Below are 16,130 nucleotides of genomic sequence, written 5' to 3'. Positions count from 1 at the left end.
ATGTTATACACAGGGAGTTGTAGTTAGACCATTTAAAACAGAAACTGACGTCTATGGGGAGACCGGGTATGAGACAATGTTTTATGCTGCACAAGCCAAAGGCTTGTTAAAAATTTCTTTTTCACACACATTACTTCCATGCTAATGCATTAACAAACTGCGGTGAAATATTCATCATTTATAAATAAACATTACAAATGGTCCCACAGCATACATAAGGGAAGACTGAAATTGCAGCCAGAGTAGGGGTTTACCACTAGCCCAGTGCAGATATAGGTTAAGAGGGATCTTGTCAGAGCTGCTGCCCTGGGAGATCATGTTGGGGTGCACGAGTCAGTATCTGTAAACTGGCTGGCTATTGCCAGAGCATACTCATCTGATGCCTTTAATTTTAACATGTCAGGGGGAGAAAAACCTGGATACAACTTCAGTCTGGGGGTGAAAGATGGTAGCTTTGATTTTTTGTGCTCACACCAGCTCGGTGACTGTTATTTTCTGGGACATGCTGACTTCAGTGGAGTTTCTGTGCACAGTGCTTGTAGAAAATCAGGTCTGGTGGGTGCTTCCATGAGAGCTGGAATAGATGACTGACCTTCCATAGCTTATACCTCTTGAGGGAACAATTTACAGAATATGGGATATGGGAGATTTATTTGGAAACCATATGGAAACATTTATGCGTAGCTTTTGTGAGTCTGGGATTAATGTAACAAAATATGATACTCCATATTTGTTGGCAGGATGATGTTGAAATGGAGGGTTCACCTTTCTATACATTAATTTAAAAGTGTTTAGATTTTTTCTTCCACTAGAATGTGTTGGGGACCAAACATTTACAATATAAATGGACTCTCAAAAAACCTCAGTTGAAAAGGCTGGTTTTCATAAAAAAACCCAAACAACAAAGTAAAGATTGGCTTGGAATACAGCGTATGAAATGGCTTAATCATTTGGGTCAGTGTTGTCATTCCCTACTAAAGTAATTTTTCCAGGATCCAGTTGTAACTGGTGATTCTGGTAAATAGTTGTCTTATGTCCATGGAGCCTCTTTCCTTTACTGTATTGGAATCACTAGACTGGTGTGACTTATGTCAGATTAGGTCTGATTTTCTGATCTTGCTTTGACTGGTCAGCTTGACAGGAGATTTAAATAGAAGTTGCCCTGCTGGAAGAGTTCAAGGAGGAATCCAGTCTGTGGTCTTACCCAGAGCTTCTGGAAGTGCACAGTGAAAAGCTAACCCCCGTTCCCACAAGAGTTTGCATCACACAGTTCTCTCTACTGGTTTCTATGTACCACTCAAGTTCCTGAATGAAGGCTCACAGTAGCTCTGCCTGTAGGTAAAAGCAATGTTAGTTTTCCTTGTAGAGATTGCAGCTGAGTTCACAGTGGAGATTTAATAAAGAATGATGATCTGTAAGGCTGCTTCTCTTCTTTGAGCACCTGTAAAAGATGATTAATTGTTCCCCCCAAGAAATATTTTTTAAAAAGCTTTCTCACCTTCCTTTTTCCACCTGTCTCCTCTGAGACTACACCTGAGCTTAGAATTTGTCACAAAATGTAGGTGGTGGAAATGTCTTACCTTCTGCCACACAACTGCATTATTTGGAAGAGAAAAGTGGGAAAGAACTTAGATAGCAAAGTAAAATGAGTACAAACCCATACCATAAATTGTATCAGTCATTCTCTCTCTAGATTCTTCTGTTATCTTTAATATTACAGAAATTAATATAATCAGATAATATTCTCAAATACTGTTAATGAGCACAGGAGATAGACAGAAGGGCCAGTCTGGACAATGTTGCCAGAATTTCAGCTATAAAAAGCCTAAAGGCCATGGGGGCCTAATTTTACCTGGGACAGAAAGAAAAGTTAATGTGATATTTTCTGAAAATAGTGTACATGTTGATACATGCTAACCAGAAACCCTTTGGTGATAGTGATATGAGTCTTCTAGGGAAGACAGATTAGAAAGGGGCAGATTGTTGTTGTAGGGCCAGGTGGCCCCAGGCCAATGAGGACTACATGATTAATGTCCGCACTGAACCTGTACCTTGCACTCTAGCTGTAAAGTACCTGACTTCTGCTGGAACAATGAATTCAGAATAAAGAGGAGGATGCTAGAAGTAGTAAAAAACTCTCAGGGGAGCGAAGAAAGCCTCAAAGGGAAAATGAGACTTATGACAGGATAGTGTTCCCTCAAACAGTCTGGGTTGCTTGGACGTGTCTATGGTGAACAGCTGATATTCGGGTCTGAGTCCTTCCTTCTAGGGGACTTCATGGAGCAAATCCAGGTCCTGCTGCTCTAGCCAAGAAAGTAATAGCAACTCCAAGATCCTAGAAAGCACAGGGTTCGTTGTGACTTGGCATAGTGATTCACAAGAGAGGAAGGTGCCAATGCTCAGACAGCATGTCGGGCATGTCAGCTGGTGAAGGAATTTGTTGGCATTGCACCCCAGCTGGTGCAGATACTTGGCCTTTTAAAATTTGATGGAGGCGCTGTAATACCTAATGTATTCTGCATCTCCAAAATTGCTTGTATCTGCCTTTTTTTTTTTCTGCAAATAGAAGCACTTGCCCTAAAAGTGGATACAAAGTTTCTGTTTTATGAAAGCTTTTCTGACCTATTGCAACCTAGGTAAAACTTGAAGGATGCTATGCTTAGGGAATGTGACTCCTGAGGAGGCTACTACAGCTAATATAATTCTCTGGGGAAGTATTCAAAATATATGTCCTAAAATAAACACCTCCTGCTTACAAGCAATCTTTTCTACTGCTGCAGTTCTTTGGCAGGAACGCTGTCTTCTAGGTTTAATCCCTTAAGACTTCAATACATTTTATCAGTGGTTGGATTTTTGTGTGGGTTTTTTTGTTTGTTTGTCTGTTTTTAATTATTTCCTGTTTTCCACATCTTTTCAAGAGCACTGCCTTTTATAGCAGAAGCCAGGTGGTGTCTACTGATTGTTCACTAGTCAAAAATGAACAGAACCTATTAATTGTTCAGGCCTTGCAAATCCTAGACTTCCTACTACTAGAAGGAGAAAGCTGGTGTGTTGCAAGATTGTTTCCATCCTTATGCTTTTGTCTGATTTCCAGCATATGCTGTAAATATGGTAGGCATATGTGTCTATTCCCTTTATGAATCATGGAAGAAAATGTGTACACTGAATGTGATGCTCTTGTTAATTTTTATGCAAGTGTTTTATTTTCTTTATTAGGGTGAGATATATCTTATATTAGGCTGCAATATACAGTCATTTCTCTTTGTACAGATGGCTGTCTAAGTATTCAAATGTTTTTACAAACTTTTTTGCTAGGTCCCTTTTTTTTGTATAGGACACCCTTTAATTCTAAGGCAAAAAATACAATCCTTCAAATCTTACTTAAAAGAATCAATAATCCTTGTTTCTCCAATGATGCTGATTTTACAATCCTTCATTAAATAGATCAATGCATTTCCATCACAATGTTATTCTTACTTTACTGAGAAATTAATAATAAGTTTATCTTTTCTGAAAATTGCATAAACTGGTAAAGAAAAATCGAACTTAGCCTTTATGTTTCTTTCATTTTTGAGGGAAAGAACCTTATAGAATTTCTGTTAAGATCTGCAATGTTAAATGTTAAATGCTTCTGCTGTAAGTGGAGCTCTAAGAATTCTCTTTCTTTTAGAGAAACCAAGTTTCTCTAAGCCACAGAAGGCTCCAAGATTATTACTGAGTGGCTGCAAAATCCAGTTATTTCAACTCAATTGCAGCTCTCAGGGTTTGACTTCAGCTGTGACTGCATGTTACAAATCATATGGTATGCACAATGGAAGCAAAAAAAAATCAGTAACAGTGAGATGGAAAAGACCTTAGAGAAGTAAATTTCTACGAACAGGTTGGTGTTCACAGTGCTGTCCAAATTAGCCTTCTAAGTGCCGGCCTTTACTGTTATGAAAAAAAGAAAAAAACCCCAAACAACCAACATTCCCTCTAAAACTTCAGTATAAACTCCCCTTATTAACGTGGCTGCCACTAACATTTCCTCCCTGGATCTCTTTGGCTCTAACCCACCAGAGAATGGCTCCTACAGCAATCATTACCAGTGAGGAATTAAGCCACAATGAACCAGGTGAACTTCAACAGGGTTCTAGCACTTATGAACACAAAAGGTGACTAAAATTGCTAGTGATTTTTCCGGCCACATTAGCAAGGAAAGGAGAATGCTTTGAGGGAAAGCACTAAAGTATCCAAAACAACCCTTAGAAGAATAAGGGTATTCATAAATATTCATAAGGGGAAAATATCTGTTAACTCTTTATTTAATTCTATGACTGAAGACATTTAATAGAAAATGTCTTTTTTTACTATATTTAGTCTGTGTTTGATTCTGTTTTGAATTAGTCTAAGCAAGTCTGGGTTGTAAAATTGATAAAAGAAGCTTTACTTGTGAAAAGCAGCTGCTGGGATTAATTGTTCCATTTACCTAGTCAGATATTTAAGGTTTGGTATAACTAATCTGCAGATACTTTTTTTATCTGGGAAGTTTCCTGATGTAAAATACTTCTTGCACTTTTCTTAACAAACTCCAGATAAAGAAGGGTAGTTCCTTACCCATGACATCTATAAAATGTTAGTTCTGCCCTCTTATTTCATACAAAATTTCACTTACGTAGTTTTCATACATTTATAATAATAAGCAGAAATAAGTAAAACAAGTAAGGAACTTGTTATTCTATCATTTATTATCTCTATCATCTTTAAATTGTGTAGAGATTGATCAAACAAGTGAAATAAAAATATTTACCTTTGAACATATTTTTAATTTTTTTGCTTAAGAATGACTTATGATTAAAGAGAAGTGGAAAGGGGAAAGAGAATTGGAAGACAAAGTGATTTCTCAGGTCAGATTTTCGTTCTCTGTATAAAATGTAAATTGAGAAATGCAGGGGGTTATAATGGCTTGAATTTAAGGAGTCTCTACCTCTTTCTGCTGAGCTCTATGTGTTGAAGAGACTTACTGGCTTCTTATGGTGTCTAGGAGTAGCTAAATGAGTTAAAAAACTGTAAAAATCTTCCACCAAACTACCTTGGTTATTTGCAAGGAACAAGGAAGAATTTTGTTTGTTTGTTTTTTGAGAGACGGATTGAAAGTTTTTGAAAGATGATGAGCGAGTCAGCAGGGTTTGGAGTACTGAGATGATCCTTGATAGCTGATAGTTCAAGAAAATGCTTCATCAAAACAGAGCTGGCAGGCATCTCTTCACTCCTTTGAACCTTCAGAGTTGATAAGGAGGTTTTAAAATATGTTATTTGTAAGAAAATTTGTTTTTCATGTATCTGGTTTATAAGTAGGGGGTTTTCAGTATACGGAACACAACAGAAAGTGGCTATGTCTTCATTTGAACAAAGGACTAATATCAATGTCAAAAAAATCTGCCTTTCAGCAATTCTGTTAACAAATCCATTGAAAAAAAAATCTCTGGAATCACTTAGAAAACTCTGTCAGTAGTAGATTTCATGTGTATGTGTGAAACCAGCAGACTAGTCATAGGAACTTTGTAATTAGTGATTAATATTTTGAAAGATCCCATTAGTAGTAATCCTAGTAGAAATAGAGAAAAGGACGGTGTGTCCATGGTTCACCAGCAGGACAGATTGTGGCTTTACAGAACTTTCAGATGTTTCAAGTTCTTAGACATTTCTTAGATGAAGAAAACAACTGGATCCTGGGATATTTCACTGAAGGCTGCTTTTGTCAAACAAAGAAACAGGAGATGGCTGACCTCTCTCTTTGCTTACAGAAAGTTTTATATTTTCTACTGTTTTATATTTAAAACACTTTATATAACAGGCCAGGCACTAATGTTATGAAGTCACCAAGCATACATGTACAGTGGTTCCTGTCAGCAGCAAGAGGTGGACGGGTTTTTCTGGAGACCAAAACAGTCATTGTGAGAGAACTGAAAATTGATCTTCCCCTCTCTCACTCCCTTTCCCTGCTAGAAAATGGAGCAGGGTCTGATAGTTGGAGGCAGGAATGCCCAAACAAACTGCTGCTAACTTGTAGAAATCACCGGAAGAAATACAGTTCTATCTGGTATCTTAGAAACCCAACACACTTTAGTCATTTAGTCAGTCACTTCTTCCATCACACTCTTATCTCCCTTTTATTATGCTTTATCTTTCTCACAAGCCATTCCGGGTCTAAGTCTGTAACATATTTACATTGTGCTAGTTTAACAAGGTAATTCTTTTTCTGCAAATACCTGCCCAGTACATCTTGTCCTTCTGGTGGGACAATATTTATAAATAAAAAATAACAAAGAAAAATATTTTTCCTTAGAAGAACACACTAAATAGACCCATAAAATTTAGGCTGCAGCCTTCTCATCTGCTTGTTAAACAAATGTGTTTCATCTACAAGACAAGCAGAATCTGGTATGTGAATATCAAAGCAGAATCTGACCTTTAATGGATCTGTGTGTATGACCTAAAGGAGAATTTTTATCTCTGCACTGAAAGTGCATAAAAATGTAAACTGGAATTGGTGCTATTGATTTGGTTCTGGTACTTGTTTCTTTGTAAGCCTACTGCACTCTTCATGACTTTTGGGGATTTTTAGAATAGATGCATGTTTTTTGCTGAAAGAAATGGGTGTGGGAGAACTGCAGTGAGCTGGGCTTGTTTCCATTATGCTTAGAGGCCTTTTCCCTGTCACTCAGGTTAAACTGAGAGGTCCAAGTTAAAGCATCCATCTGTTAAACTTTTCACGACACAAAATGTGTTACTCTAAACTTGTGAGAAAATAAAAAAATTAAATCTTCTGATTCTGGAAGAAAAAGAAATCAGAAGTCATCAAACAAGCATCAAAAGTCAAGGGGAATAACCAGCACTAGGACGGGGAAAAAAGCAGGGATATAGCTGGTGGCAGGATGATGTGAGTTATGGCTGTATAGGTAAGAAAGGTCTTGGACAGATGTGGGTGGAACAATTTTGAGGAAATAGCAGTACCTCTCACCAATTACAGTACAGAAACAAAACTCTTTGAGGATGGACTGCTTCTGAAGTAATGAGTGAAGGGAAGGCCTGCATCAAAAGCTGAGAAAGTCCTTTTATTTTTCAAGCAGTGTGTATGAGCTATTTATTTTATAGATCTTTCAAGCCATTGCTCTGATGAGTTGGGAAGGACTGACTGGTGAGATTGACTCTGCTGGCCCTTGGTGAACTCCTATCCTGGGATTCAGCTGTGAATCTCCCTCCACCGTCTCAAGAGCATGCCTAATTTACACAATCTATCTCCTTCTGTACAGCTTCCACTGGAGTCAATGGGAGTTGTGTGCCTGAAGCCAAGGGCAGAATTTGGCTCAGAGAGAGTATAACAGCTCCAGTGCTTTGCCAAATGAAATACATTTAGAGTCTGACATGCACAGTTGGATGCAGTAAGTAAAAAATCAGTTTTACTGGATACAAGGCTTCACTGACTAGTGTTACTTCCCTCTTGTCATTGTTAAAAGATGTGCTTTATAGGAAAAACTGTGCTGGTTCAAGCCAGAGACTTATCTTTACCTACTGTTCGTAGAGTGATGCTTTATGTATCTCCCTAGTTTCCAGTGCTGTGTGGCTAAGGACTTTCTGTGTCAGAGGCCACATTTTTTATTTAATTTTGCATCAATTATAATAAAAGTTGTGCAAAGTTTAATCGATTTCTTTGTCACAGCTATTCAAAACACCGTTCTTTTTTAATTCATTCCAAGTAATTTTCCCAAATGCAGCAACAGTAGCAACACAGTTGACTAAGATCTATACCTCATTTAAAACAGACATTCAGCTTGTGTAGTCACTGCTAAACAACAAGTATTTTACTGCTAAGTCCCAGTATCTCAGTTCACCAGTGTCAGGAACATGAGTTCTAATGCGGCTTTTTCTTGTGAGGTTCTTCTCATAAAAAGCCATTTTGAACTACATGCAAATGACTGTCTTATAGAAGTAGCCTTTTAGTCTTTATTGACATTATATATAGGTAATTCCTATGGGATCATTTCTTCTCATAGCTGCGAAGTTTAATTCAACAAAATTGCACATATGGTCAAGAACTCAGCTATTCCCAGACTTTTAGAGTCTACAGGAGTCTTCCATGGGGACCATTAGTTGCAGCTCTTTGTTCTTCCCTAAAAATACAGTGGCTTACTGCTATTTCCCTAAACAAATAACTGTAGAAAAAAAATACAGTGCTTTTCATCGGTAATTGCATATCCCTGAAGTGATCTGCATTTGTTTCTGTGCTGTGTTTTTTGAGGCTTTTCTTTTTTTGTTTTGATTTTCTTCAGTGATGCTTCTGCTTCTTTTCCTTAGTGGTTTTTATCTTTGCTTTTAAATTTACAGTTCTCTCCTCTGGTGAGAAAATCCAAGTGAGGAAATCTCTTCACTAGAAATTATTTTCATAGAAATCATCGATTTGTTCAGCCTCCTTAGAACAGCCAGTCTTCACAACAGTAAGGAATCTGGTCTCTCTGACATGGTAAAGTTCAAGACTTGTATCAGTTGTTTCCTTTAAAGCAAAAAAGCAGAAAACCTTGGTTTTGGATTATGTGATAGTTTACAATACTTCTGTGCAGTGCAATATACAAGACCAGATTATTTTTCTTTAAAATTATGTCAGGGCTTTGTGCAATATTCCCAGGAAGCCCTATTTCCTAGCTAGATGTTTCAAGAATGGAACTATCAAAAATTTCATAGATGCAGAAGAGATTGATATAAAAAATCAAAGTGGAAATGTTTTGGTTAAAACAGTGGAAGATGTCTGGGATTCTTTTCCCCCTCAACATGTGGATTTTAATAACTGCTGTTTGTTGTTAATTACAGAACATACTGCATCTTCTTATAAACATGCCAAAGGAGAATCAAGTTAATTTGTTATATTCCCCTTTGGATATGGTGTCCATATACAATATTTAGACTAAATCCTGTGACTACCTTTTTCCAATTGATATATTAGGGAGGCAGGTTCTCAGCAATCTGGACAATGAGAGGGTGGGGGAGCTGAATCCCTAATCATGCTCATAAACTAAAATGCCACACTGTACATGTCTGCGAAGTTAGGTGCCTTGAATAGACCAAAGATACCCAACTCACATGCATTTCTTTGAGCAATTAAATCTTAGTACTTGATGCGGAAAGAATGCCTCTATGTGTGAATTTAGCTTTCAGCATGTGAGAAAGTTTGCAGAGCCTAAAAGGAGAGAGAGAAAAGCACCAGTAAGATGAGAACATTATGTCAGGTAGTGACTATCACCTAGGAGGATCTTAAAACATTATATGCAGCATCTGAAATATTTCCATATATGATTACATTTTATGGTGTACAACTATTAGTTAGATGTGCCATAGCTGGTACCTTATTCCTTATTCATATTTGCACAATCTATACATGTAAAAAAGGGGAAGCCACATATATGGAATAGACAAAGAAATGGAATAATCAAAAGCCTGCATTTGAATAATTAAACAGCCTGAAGTTACTGAAGTCCAAGAATAGTTTAATTAATCAGAACTAATAAAAAAACTTAAATAAAATATAATTAATTTTATATAAGTTTCGGTGTTTCTTAATAGAATAAATCTCTTGTGTGAAATATTTAGGTAATGACTATCATAAAGGAGACTGATTTAGAGTGTAATAATGTGTTCTGAAAGACTCTGCTTTTCTGTGTCAGTTAGGAGGAAGATGTCATTATACTTGACAGTGTATTCATTGTGCCTAATACTCAGTTAGTTGTAGCAGAGTGTGTACAACAATACTTCCATAGTATTTTTCACCCTGCCCATACACCCACTCCATCACTGTGGTTGTCCCCAAAATATTTTAGAGAGTTCATTCTCTCACTCTTCATTTTTTTTTTCTTTCCCATTTCTCAGCAAGCTGAATACATCAGAAACAGGCTGAACTGTTGGAAAAAATGTGGGATAGACATCTAAGAGTCTGTCTATTACTTTTGTAAATTTCACCCATGGCCACCCACAGAACAGCTTGGGGTTTTTTTTTTTTTTTTTTTTTTTTTTAAATTCTTCTTTCTGTCTCCTGTCATATTTCCAATTTTATGACTGTTTGGAATACCAGAATTCCTGTAAGTCAGTAAAGTTAGGAAATATCTGCTAAAGCTTTGATATGTTCATTTTCCAGAGTTATTACTGTACATGAATGATGTGAGAACATTGTGATCCTCTGCTGCTCATTATGGCTATGTACCTCCATTTAAGAAGGTTTGTTAAAAATACCATAAAGTTCATTATGTACTACAATGGCTAACTATACTCATTAATTTTGAAAATGCATGTAATTTAAATTGGTATTGAATACACGCTAATGCATGGAAAGGTCTGATTGCATAGTAAAGGAACAGATGGTCTTCGCCTTGAGGAGTTTACCACCTGAAAATACAAAAGCTGTGTAGGGAGAGGGTGTAAACACAGAAATGAAGGGCTCACCACACAGGAGGAGAGTGGGGATGAGAAGGGTTGAGTCACAGGGAAGGAATGAGCAACAGCCTGTCAGGAAACACCCTGTGAGTTCCAAACATTTTTATTTTGTTTGATAGGGGTATGGGTAGGTGGAGATCAGTTAAACAGGACAAAGAAAAGGCAGGGAAAGAGAGGCAAGGGCATTTCAGGATGTGGAGAAGAGAGGAGGGAGCAGGCATGCGACAAAGAGGAGGGTAGAGATAGGGAGAGATGTGGGGGCGAGATGGATTGCAACAATCAGCAGCGGGAAAGGATAATTAAAAATCATGGGTGTCTGTCAGACATTAAGCCTCTTTTACCTTTGCTATGTCAGCTTCATTGTCAGACTGGATCCTCCCTGTAGTCTCTTCCTCATTCCAGGCTGCTCCTGTCATTGTTTAACACAGTTGTGCATGAACCATGCGTTCAGACTGAAGCCATAAAATTATACAGTACACTTAATTGAAAGATTGAAAAATTACTTTACACCGACAGACTACACAATGGTTGACACTTAGGGACTGATCTTAGGCTACTGTAGTCAGTGAGTGTAATTTAATGTTGTAACTTTCAAGTATGAAACCAATGATTTTTCCTTTGGCAGAGGGAAATTGTTCTTACACCACGTTAACTTTTAGTGTTGGAAAGGGAACTTCTCCCTTAACCTAACCCTCTTAAAGATTCAGATAGCTAATAATATTTCTCATTTATGCTTGAGATGGCCTCACTCTCAAGAATTGTCTGTGTGTGTGTATATTTCCTTAGGTCGAGTGAGCTATTAAATTTCCTTAATATTGAAATGTTTTGCTTATGTGCTGAGAATTTTCATTTTGCTTTCAAAAACGATGGCAGATTAATGGTAAATAAATATTCTGATCAGAAATCCTAGATCAGCTCTAAGTCTTTTGTCACTGCCACCCTTCCTTTCTCAGAGAAACAAAACCCAATTAAGATCCAATTTTATTTGTCTCCCTCCTTGCTCGCCGCAACTTGTTTGAAAAGAGAAGCTTGTTTTTCTGAAAAGCTACATTAAACCAGAAGACTTTGAAATGGAGAGGCTCTGTGTTCCCTAATTTCTTCCATAAAACATGGCAAAAACAGCAAAGTAGATCCAAACAACATCTAAATTGTTTGAATAGTGACACATATCATGGCTGAGCTTTATAGGCTGCATTCCTGTTTATTTAAGTCCAGTTACTGGCTGCCAGAATTACACTCATGGGACCCAAATATCTCCAATCCATAATCTTATTTTCCAGTCAAAATTCAGAAAAAAACCCACCCAAAAAATAGAGGAAACCCAAACAAACCACTCTCTGTATGAAGCCAAGGGTTTTTTGCAATTCAGTAAATTCAGCCCTTCTATCCATAAGCTTGGCATTTGCATTGTCAGCACTTACTCTTTTAAGTCGAATTAGAAAAACAAAACATCAATGGAAAATCAAGCTGATTTCAATATTGTTCAACAAAGCAGGAATCAGCTGACACTGTAGGAACTTCTTATCCCATTTTCTCTGAACAGCAGGGTAGGAGCACTTTTAGTATTAAGATAGTTCATTTTCTCTAAAAATTACACTGAAGACTGCAGTTTGGTGTCATTTACAAATATTTGAATTTCATAATTGTTTCCATACAATATGGAGAGAGAACCCACTAGAATTCCTGATTTATTGAATATTCTTACTGCCAGAGTCTCACTTTCAGTATGTAGTGTCAAACTTGCATCTTTTGATCACATAGGCTGAATCTCTCACATTAGAATAATTTTTTTTTATTTACTTTTCAAACAGCTTCTCTCATGGAAGTGCAGCTAATGGCACATTATTTGCAGCCTCTGTTCAGTAACACTTTGTTCAAACTAATACCTCTACCCAGAGCTCATTAAAGCAGCACTTACACGCCTTCAATACAAAGGGAATAGTTTCAGGATGAGCACTGGGTGTCTGATCTTCTTTTACACAGATTATCCCTTTTTTCGTCCCTGCTCTAGGCAGTGCACGAGTGAACTTATTCCTAAAATACTGTAGCAAGAAATGGCTTCTTCCACTCTCTTATTAAACTGTCACAAAACATATCTGAGAACCAGATATTACACTGCAGTGTACTAGGAAATTTAGGAGATCATATAGAAACTCTCTCAATAAAAAAATGAAAGTGTTCATCTTCCACTGACCTACAAATCACAATTTCTTGCAAACACTATTTCTTTTCAGCTTTGTAGAATTAAAACCTTTTCATTAATCAAACCCATGAATGTTAAAAAAGTAATGTACTATACATTTAATATATTTAAAAATCTGATTTTATATCTGATAGAATGAGATATGATCATATTGCCAAAAAGCCTCCTACTTTTTTGACACAAAAATCCTAACTCAGAAAATGTAACTTCAAACATCTCTGGTTTGCTTTTGCTTTCCTTTTTCATTCATAGCTTTACAAAATGCAGCTACTGACTCTCAGAAAGTGAAGTAGAATCTCATTCCTATGAAATGATCAGGCACCTCATTCCAGGAGTCAGGTGACACCAAGCACACTGGATGAGTCTTTTGGAAAGTGTAGTTGATGAGATCAGGCTTGGGTCTCAAGTAGTTAGATGCTTACTTTGATTCAGGTCTCATTCTACTGCCATTAAATAAGTAAATGAATACATCAATGTTGTTGATGACATAAATACATAAATAAATTAAAGTCTTCTCTTTGTTTTTTCTGGATCTTCATTTTACATATAGATCCTTGAACTGAGGGTCCTGGTGGGATGAGGCTGGCACAAGGTGATAGCTATAGAAAGAGATACACCTCCTTTGCATGCGCACACAGTTAAGTAACTGCAGCAGTGTCTGTATTCTCCTGACTAATCATTCTGGCTTGCCTTCTGTGTTAAATAATGCTTTAAGGGAAAAAACCTGGGAACTTAAATGTCCCATCCTCATGTATTTCCCAGTGAAGTGAGTACCCAATCTATGCTTAGATTGATAAGTTTGCCTGACTGCCATGATAGGACTCCTTTCTAACTGAGATAGCAGAAAAGCCTAGTCTAGTATCTATCTGGGTCTCTCTATACGTGAGAGAAATCAAGCTCCTTCCTGCTAATAGAAAGCATCATGAAAGAGAGCAGTGAACAATGCTAAGTCGTTCACAGTCTTACATTTTTCATACACATTATTATTTATGTTTATTATTGCAATAGTACCTTGAAGCTCCATCCAGGATTTGCCAACAGCTCGAGAATCACTGTATGGGTTGTCACAGACAGCCATAACACAAAAAAGTTTATACCCTGAAGACCTTAGATTTAAAAGACATGACAAACACTGAGGAGATGATTGGGATGTGAAGACAAGAAAGGTATCAAAAATACTTTCTGCACATCACAAATCTGTGGCAGAGTCATGAGTAGCCCACTGTTGCAGCATGTTGACCTGTGTTTAATCATAAAATGAATTTTTTCACTGTGTTCAAGATTTAAAGCTATGGCAGCAAAAGCCATTGCAACACCTATTACTCGGACGGTCATGTGTCTCCTAGAATTTACAGTTGCAGTTTGGATTAGATCCAAACTGGTGTTAGATACTGCACAGATGAGCATTGTAGTGGACACCTTATTGGCACCTAAAAGGACATCAGATGCCATTTGGAACCATGAGGTGAATACCTAAGTTCCACTTTAAAAAGTGAGAAGTAAAGAGTAGAGAATTAATGTCCGTTTTCTCCTTAGGAGTATGTATCAAGTGAAAACCCTTAGGGGTCTCTCCTAGATCATGTATCTTTCAACATAGCCATAATTATCTGGACAGAGAACAACTAACAGAGAAATGGATCCCAAATTATTAAACAAAACAAGAAAAATAAATTTTCTCTCTGTGTAGAAGTATCTCACTGAATGCACTGAATGGGCAATTGAATAGCAAGTCAAAACCAGAGCAGTAAAGTTCAAAATGGTATAGGAAAGGATGACAGCAATGATGAGGTGTGGAATGACTTCAATACAACACATAACTAAATAGACTAGGATTCTTCAGTATGAGAAATTGTTTAAGTGGATATGAATCATTTCTGGAAAAAATGGATGGCCCAGAAAACTTGTGTTAGAATTTATTTGATGTTTCTCCTAATGCAAGAACTAGGGGAAAACAAATAAAACTGGCAGGGGTTAGGCTGAAAATGAACAAAAAAAAGAGATTGTCTCCATGGTAGACAAGCTGTGCAACTTGGCACCTTAAATTATTGTGGATTGAAAGATTACCTGGTTTCAGAAAAGTGATTAGACATGTGGAAAAAAATACCTATAGTATTCAACGTGAAGTTATGGAGTGGCTTAGGAAAGCTGTCTTTCACAAGTTTATGGAGGAAGAGAAAGTCAATAAGGGGACTATAACTGTATTCTAGTCCTGTTCTCTAGGCACCTGCTGTTGGCCACAGTTGAATATGATAGGTGAGGTTTTTTTGCCTGCCCCTTTACAGCTGTTTTTAGGATATTATAGGCAATGAATGGGCACAATTAGGTCTGTCAGTATAACTGATAACAGGTAACATGCTGAGTAGGAAGCCATCTAAACCAGCCATATACACCCTGAGAACAGGCCTGTCACAGCAGTAAAAGTCCCATTTGACCTCAGCAGTAGCACAGTGTTTGAGTGAGCAGTGGTGCTTTCTCTGGAAGATGATGGACCTTAAGCAGGAAACACTCAGCACCAAACAGGGTCAGGCCTCAAAGCATAATTAGGTAGGAAGCTCTTATCAGATAATCTTTTGCTTTGAATAGATTGCAAAATCTCACTCAGGCAATTTGGCTGCTTTTATCTCACCAAGCAGCAAAGCAAGGACAAAGGCAGGATCAGCTCTGCGGTAGGGTTCTGCAGAGTTAATTCTTGCATCGTGTGGCTCAGAAAATGAGCTTGGTCTCACTGGAGTCGAGGCTGATTTGTGATCAGGCTGATTGTCCTGGACTGGAAGTGTTGCATGAGCAGGTTTTGGAATAGGTAACACAGACCCTTTAGGGATCTTCTGCGGTGTGTAGCCCCTTTGAGAGCAATTGGATTCTCTTCATCTGTCATATTAACATTGCAGATTTGAAATTAAAATAATAATAAATAAAAAATCCTCAGGCTTGATTTAAAATTAGAAAGAAAGAAAAAAAGAGTTCCACTTCATTAAATGACCTTGTAATATATTTGGCAACTTTGACAAGAAGTTTGCAGGATAAAAAAAAAAAAAGGAAGAAAGAAAGAAAGAAAGAAAGAAAAATCCAGTGAAGTTTACGAGTGTTTTTACAAATTATTATTCTCCCTCCTCCAAATCTCTGGCATCGCAGGTAAAGCATTGTGCAGCTGGTATCTTGACTTACCATTCGCTCTCAGGCTCTGCAGGGAGTGTCAGACCATCAGCACTGATGTTCAGAGCAAAGCTGTGAAAACAAACCACAGCAGATTAGTTGGACTGATGACCAGGTTATTTAGAGCTAACCACTTTGTGTGCCCTTACATCTCCACCAAACAATTACTCTTTTCCATCCTTTTATTTGTGCATGCACTTATCAAGAAAAACAGTGTTTGCAAGGGGACATTTTATTAAATAGAGTGATTCATTTAAGAAGTGTTTCTTTGACTCTAGAATGCCAATATATTTTTCTCTTTAATTAAGAAGGC

At 37.4% G+C, this 16,130-nt stretch overlaps 1 long non-coding RNA gene across 1 annotated transcript in view; it reads right to left on the bottom strand.

Annotated features, from left to right (window-relative positions):
- The window catches only part of LOC109143930, a 38,489-nt gene extending 22,597 nt beyond the window's left edge, over positions 1–15,892 (bottom strand). The window contains exons 1-2 of the long non-coding RNA XR_002044334.3: positions 15,830–15,892; positions 10,803–10,870 (exon numbers count right to left, since the gene is read on the bottom strand). This is a non-coding gene — a long non-coding RNA (uncharacterized LOC109143930). The remainder of the gene's footprint in view (positions 1–10,802; positions 10,871–15,829) is intronic.
- Between the last annotated feature and the right edge of the window lie 238 nt (positions 15,893–16,130).

The sequence above is a fragment of the Corvus cornix genome, chromosome 1, assembly GCF_000738735.6.
Source record: "Corvus cornix cornix isolate S_Up_H32 chromosome 1, ASM73873v5, whole genome shotgun sequence".
In the NCBI taxonomy this organism is placed as follows: Eukaryota; Metazoa; Chordata; class Aves; order Passeriformes; family Corvidae; genus Corvus; species Corvus cornix.
This window is presented reverse-complemented; position numbering and strand designations above follow the sequence as displayed.